Here is a 7,273-nt window from a genome sequence, read left to right as displayed (position 1 = left end):
CGGGATCCCCCCCGGCGTCGTGGAAGGAGGAAGGCTTTGCACCCCGTACAGCGGCAGGTCGCCTGGGAAGCGGGTGGCCGAGGGACCGCCTTTCCTGCACCGTCTGCGGTCCAGACGGATGCTCAACTCCCAGCTCGCTTCCTCACCCTGCGCCCGCTCGCCGAGGCAATGGAGTCCTGTTTCTCTACATCCCCTCCCCCCCTCCCCCTCCCTTTCTCTCAGCTGGCGCTGGACCCCGAGGACACTCTTCACAACCAACCCAGAAAGGCCAGAGAACGCTCCCCTGTGTTGTCTGGGGAAAGAGCCGCTGTCCCCACCCCTACTCTCAGGAGACATGAGCGATGCGCCGGCCTGGCCGCCTGGACGCTGTGAGCCCAGGCCTGGGAGAGGGGGACCCCAGCGCACCGTTCAGTGATGCAACCTGGGCCGGGGCTTACTCACTCGGGGGCAATCCGAGGGGTTGGTGAGGGCCCTTCTCCGTGACCTGGGGACAGACTCCATTGCATCACAGGAGTCCAGACCGACCTGCTGGGTGCTCAAGGGCTCAGAATCCCAGGCCTCGCTTTCCTGGAGGTTCATTCGCTCCCATGTACCGTATTTTGTTATGTAACCATTTAACCGGGCCCCTGCGGATTCCTCATATCTTATGCCTCTGTGTGGTACGATGGACATTTGTTAAAGTGAAAATGAAATCGCAATACGTATGTATTTCATTTCCAATCCAAAGTGGCAAGAGAGTCGTGTGTGTTGAAAATGATAACGTGTGCTCTCTTGAAGGCGGAGAAATCAGTAGAGATTTGTGGTGGGTGCTGCCTGATTGCCACTGAGGAGCATTGTCTTGCCTAAACAGCCAAGATGATGGGTGTATTTAAACCTTTCCCATTTTTTAGCACCACTTGTTGACGACCAGATGGGATGTGTTCAGGGTGGTATGGCCTGAACCCTACTACTCGTTGAGAAAGGCATTACCTCTCTGTCAAAGGCTTTCTCCTTACCTGGTCCTTCCAGCAGCTGGGTTCAGAGAATGGCAAGTATTAATGTTGCTTAAAGGAAGAATCAGCATCACCTGTGACGAATGAAATGGAAACGTTATTTCCCAGCGTGCAGCCTTTAGGGACTATCCAGGAACAGGAGAAGCACTTTCTGTTTAAAATAACTGCTCAAGCCCGACCAGCCTGACTCAGTGGTTGAGCTTCGACCTATGAACCAGGAGGTCATGGTTCCATTCCTGGTCAGGGCAGGAGCCAGGGTTGCAGGCTCAATCCCCAGTGTGGGGCGTGCAGGAGGCAGCCAATCAATGATTCTCTCATCATTGATGTTTCTATCTCTCTCTCTCCCTCTCCCTTCCTCTCTGAAATCAATAAAAATATAGTAAAAAATAAAATAACTGCTCAACTAGTAGCTCTGACTGGGCCAGAATTCACTATAGTTGTTGCCAAACAGTTACCAGTTTCATGAATAACATTTTTTATCACAATCATTACAAAGATAGGCGTGTGTCTTAAGCTTCGAAAAGGGACTTCAGCTTGAATTGGGGTCCAGAGCTAATAACTCAGCCCTAGACCAGAAGCGTCTCTGTTGAGAAAGTGCTGTTAAACCCATTCAAGTGTCTAGACCAGTAGTTCTCAACCTTCTGGCCCTTTAAATACAGTTCCTCATGTTGTGATCCAACCATAAAATTATTTTCGTTGCTACTTCATAACTGTAATGTTGATACTGTTATGAATCATAATGTAAATATCTGATATGCAGGATGGTCTTAGGCAACCCCTGTGAAAGGGTCGTTCGACCACCAAAGGGGTCATGACCCACAGGTTGAGAACCGCTGGAGTCCACTGGATTTTTTAGGGCTGTGATGAGATATCATCTTGCCTTGTAACTTTCCATACTATAAACCCCAATGAGTGGCTGATGCTAATAACATGTTTATTTGTTGTTCGGTAGCACATAGGTGCTTGTTATATTACTCTCTTTACTTTTCTCTAGATTAAAATTGTTTCAAAGTGAAATTTTGAAAGCAGAATAAGTTTTTTATCTTTAATAAAATTTGCCATATAATTGTTTGTAAATACAAAATATTTACATAATTCTAGGGATACAAATGTACACATAAGATATCTTAAAGCTAGGGAAATATATGTGTTTCTTAATTACAATGTTATTACTGGTAAAAATGGAGAGAGTACATTTAAAATATTTTAATATTCACTTCTCTAGTTATTCACTCTATTTTTTATTGAAAGTTACTTTGTTCAACCTTGACATCCACTGTCTCCAGTAACCTTTGTCCTTCACATGCAAGTAACCACTGACCTCTCTCTCCATTTCCAATAAAAGATGTTTTAATGGTCTTTTTTAAAATATATTTTTATTGATTTTAGAGAGGAAGGGAGAGGGAGATAGAAACATCAATGATGAGAGAGAATCACTGATAGCTGCCTCCTGCACGCCCCCTACTGGGGATTGAGCCTACAACTCAGGCATGTTCCCTGGACCAGAATAGAACGTGGGACCCTTCAGTTTGCAAGCCAATGCTCTATCCACTGAGCCAAACCAGCTAGGGCTAATGGTCTTTTTTAGATTAATATAAAACTACTTGTATGTTTGCAATAGTGAAGAAAGAAAATAGATTAGGTTAGTCCACGTACAAAAGCAAATAATGTATTGTTTTATGTGTATTTGAGAACTGCTTATATAAAGTTATAATAAATACATGTAGTAAATAGCAAAACTATAACTTGCAAATCAAATTAAATATTAAATATAAATGTTAAACAGCAGCTGGTAAATAGTAAATCCCTAGTAAATATTTGTTACAAAAATGAATGGAAAGTGGTGGCAGCCCTCCCTCCCCTCCTCCATGTAACCAAAAGTAAATTATCATGACCTGGGGATTCAAGGGCAGCCTGGGTCCAAGGAGGGCAGGCAGAGGCTTCACAGAGAATGCGACATTTGAACTAGTATTGAAAGACTGGTGTGAATTCAACAGGTGGAAGACAGAAGGAACAGAATGTACAGAACAAAGGCAAGAAAGAACATGACCAATTGGAAAAGCCAGTAGTTGGTGAGACTGAATGATAAGGACCATCATGGGACATGTTGGAACATGAGTTAAGATCAGATCTTGGGAGAAACCAAGATGGCGGCATAGGTTAACACGGGAGTTTGCTGCCTCGAACAACCACTTCAAAAATACAACTAAAAGATGGAACGGACATCATCTAGAACCACAGGAAGGCTGGCTGAGTGGAAGTTCTACAACTAGGAGGAACCGAGAATCAGAGGAGGCGCAGTGCTGAAGTAAAATACTAAGGTGCGGAGTGCACGGGGCGCGGGCTGGTGGCTGAGGGCGCGGTTGACTGTTTCAATCCGGAGGGAGCCTCAGACTCTGAGCTCCAGATCCGGGCGAGTCTCTAGAGACCCAGACTCAAACGGAAGAAGCGGGACTGTCTGGCTTCGGTCCCTCCGAGGTTTGCAGCTGTTGCTGGGACAGAGAGGCAGAGCCCCTGGGGACGGACTGAGAGCAGCCATAACTGCTCCCTCCTCCGCCCTGTTGATCCCGTGGGACCCGCCCCGCCCAAGCCCTGCACAGAGGCATTTGCCGGATAGCCTCAGGCAAAGGCTAGATTAGCACCTCCCTAGAGGACAGAAGTTCTCCCACTGCAAACACAGCTGATTCTCACAGCCAGTTGGCCTGGAGGTCAAGTAGTAATTACCTACAACAATCAAGGCTTGACTACAAGACTGCTCACAGAGACCACAAGGGGGTGCACCAAGAGTGTCTACCTCAGGTAATTGGGACACTTAACACGGAAAGCCACTCTATCGACACAGCGAAGCATAAAAAAATGCCAAGACAAAGAAACAGGCCACAAAGGACAGAACCAGAGGAAAGCAGGCTACTGGATATAGAATTCAAGACCACACTTTTGAGGTCTCTCAAGAGGCTTCTAGAGGCTGTCGATAAACTTGATGAGATGTACAGGAAATCTAATGAGACCCTCGATGGTGTGATAAAGGACCAACTAGAAAGTAAGCATACACTGACTGAAATAAAGAATATTATACAGACTCCCAACAGCAGACCAGAGGAGCGCAAGAATCAAGTCAAAGATTTGAAATGCGAGGAAGCAAAAAACACCCAACCGGAAAAGCAAAATGAAAAAAGAATCCGAAAGTGTGAAGATAGTGTAAGGAGCCTCTGGGACAGCTACAAGCGTACCAACATCAGAATAATAGGGGTGCCAGAAGATGAGAGAGAGCAAGATATTGAAAACCTATTTGAAGAAATAATGGCAGAAAACTTCCCCTACTTGGTGAAAGAAATAGATTTACAAGTCCAGGAAGCGCAGAGAACTCCAAACAAAAGGAATCCAAAGAGGACCACACCAAGACACATCATAATTAAAATGCCAAGAGCAAAAGACAAAGAGAGAATCTTAAAAGCAGCAAGAGAAAGAAACTCAGTTACCTACAAGGGAATACCCATACGACTGTCAGCTGATTTCTCAACAGAAACTTTGCAGGCCAGAAGGGAGTGGCAAGAAATATTCAAAGTGATGAATACCAAGAACCTACAACCAAGAGTACTTTATCCAGCAAAGCTATCATTCAGAATTGAAGGTCAGATAAAGAGCTTCACAGATAAGGAAAAGCTAAAGGAGTTCATCACCACCAAACCAGTATTATATGAAATGCTGAAAGGTATCCTTTAAGAAGAGGAAGAAGAAGAAAAAGGTAAAGATACAAATTATGAACAACAAATACGCATCTATCAACAAGTGAATCTAAGAATCAAGTGAATAAATAATCTGATGAACAGAATGAACTGGTGATTATAATAGAATCAGGGACATAGAAAGGGAATGGACTGACTATGCTTGGGGGGGAAAGGGGTGTGGGAAATCGGGGAAGAGACTGGACAAAAATCATGCACCTATGGATGAGGACAGTGGGTGGGGAGTGAGGGCGGAGGGTGGGGTGGGAACTGGGAGGAGGGGAGTTATGGGGGGAAAAAAAGAGGAACAAATGTAATAATCTGAACAATAAAGATTTAATTATTTAAAAAAAATCAGATCTTGAGGGGCTTGTTCAAGCGAAGAAATGTATACTTTATTATCTAATCTAATAAAAGACAAACGTGCAAATTGATCATACCTTTGCTACACCTTAAGCCACACCCACCAGCCAATCAGAGCAACTATATGCAAATTAACCCAACCAAGATGGCAGCCGGCAGCCACGGAGCTAAAGTGACCAGGAGGCTTGGTTGCTCCAGTGATAGAGGAAGCCAAGCTTCCTGGCTGGCTCTGAGCTCCACTCAAAGCAACAAAGTTTCAATTATAGAAGATAAATAAACCCCAGATACCTGCTTTCAGCCTGCCGTGGCCACTGAGCTGGAGTGAGCAGGAGCCGGCTCTGAGCTCCACTGAAGGCAACCAAGTTTCAATTATAGAAGGTAAATAAATCCCAGAAAAAAAGAAAAAAAGGAGAGGCTGGGAGCTTCCATCACCGGGGGGCTTGGCCAGCCTGAAAATGGCCCTCAGCCCCTCACTCAGACTGGCCAGGCACCCCAGTGGGGACCCCCACCCTAAAGGGGGTGTGGCCAGCCTGCAAACACCCATCAGCCCCTCACCTAGGCTGGCAGGCACCCCAGCAGGACTCCCACCCTGATCCAGGACACCTTTCAGGGCAAACCAGCCGGCCCCCTCCCGTGCACCAGGCCTCTATCCTATATAATAAAAGGGTAATATGCAAATTGACCCTAACAGCAGAACAACTGGGAATGACTGGTCACTATGACACACACTGACCACCAGGGGGCAGACGCTCAATGCAGGAGCTGCCCCCTGGTGGTCAGTGCGCTCCCACAGGGAGAGCTCTGCTCAGCCACAAGCCAGGCTGGCGGCTGCCAGCACAGCAGTGGTGGTAGGAGCCTCTCCTGCCTCTTCAGCAGCGCTAAGGATGTCCGACTGCAGCTTAGGCCTGCTCCCCACTGGCAAGTGGACATCCCCCGAGGGCTCCCGGGCTGCCAGAGTGATGTCTGACTGCCATCTTAGGCCCAATTCCCCAGGGAGCGGGCCTAAACCAGCAGGTGGTCATCCCCCAAGGGGTCCCAGACTGCGAGAGGGCACAGGCCAGGCTGAGGGACCCCCCCGAGTGCACAAACTTTTGTGCACCAGGCCTCTAGTAACTAATAACAATAAATCATTGAGGGGTTTTAGGAAGAAAAACATCATAAAGAATGAGTGGATTGTGGATTGATAAAACAAAGGCTTGAACTAGGGCAATTGCAATGAAGGCAAAAAGAAAGCAGTGATTCAAGACATATTGAGGATGCATACATAGTGATTGTGATGGATCTGTTGCAGTATTGGTCCCCAATGATTCCGGCACCCTACACCCATGCCTTTGGGTAACCCCCTCCTATGTTGACTCTGAATTTAGTTATTAGCAAACATGCAAGCAGAGGCTTGAAAAGTACTTACACACTGGGGCTTCACTTCTCTTGCCGATGCTAGAAACCCTGAGACCGCCACCATGTGGCCAAGCCTGGGTTAATTTGCTAGAGTCACCAAACCCATCACTCCAGCTGACAGCCAGAATTAATCAAAAGCTAGAACCAACTGCCAGATGGGTGAGTGATGTACATGAAGCCACTTTAAAATAAACAGACGACTGAAGCTGACTTGCTAGCTGAGTGCAGCTTCATGGGGAGTCCTGGTGAAAGCCAGCCCAGCTGAGCTCAACCCAAATTGCTGACCCCACAGAACTGTGTACTAATAAATGATTGTTATTTTAAGCTATTTGAATCTTGGATGGCTTGTTACACAGCAAAAACTAACTGATGCAGTAATGGATTGGTGGCAGCTTACATATCAAAAAAAGTTGGTTGAACTTTTAGAGACTTCGTAGTAGCAGTAGCAAGTGAGAAAAGCAGTTTTTTGGAGAGTGAGTATGGAGCAATTTTTAATTTTTTAAATATATTTTTATTGATTTCAGAGAGGAGTGGAGAGGGAGAGATAGAAACATCAATGATGAGAGAAATTCATTGATTGGCTGCTTCCTGCACACCTCCTACTGGGATGGAGCCCGAAACCCAGGCATGTGCCTTTGACCAGAATCTAATGTGGGACCCTTCAGTCCGCAGGCCGAAGCTCTACCCACTGAGCCAAACCGGCTAAGGCGATTTTTAATTTTTGATGGGATTTTTTTGTGTGTGTTTTTAGATGAAGAAGACTAGAACTCAAAGGTGAGGGATATTTTGAATAAT

This window comes from Myotis lucifugus, unplaced genomic scaffold (assembly GCF_000147115.1).
Source record: "Myotis lucifugus unplaced genomic scaffold, Myoluc2.0 scaffold_57, whole genome shotgun sequence".
Lineage (NCBI taxonomy): Eukaryota > Metazoa > Chordata > Mammalia > Chiroptera > Vespertilionidae > Myotis > Myotis lucifugus.
The sequence above is the reverse complement of the archived record's forward strand: the minus strand, read 5'-3'. Positions refer to the sequence as shown.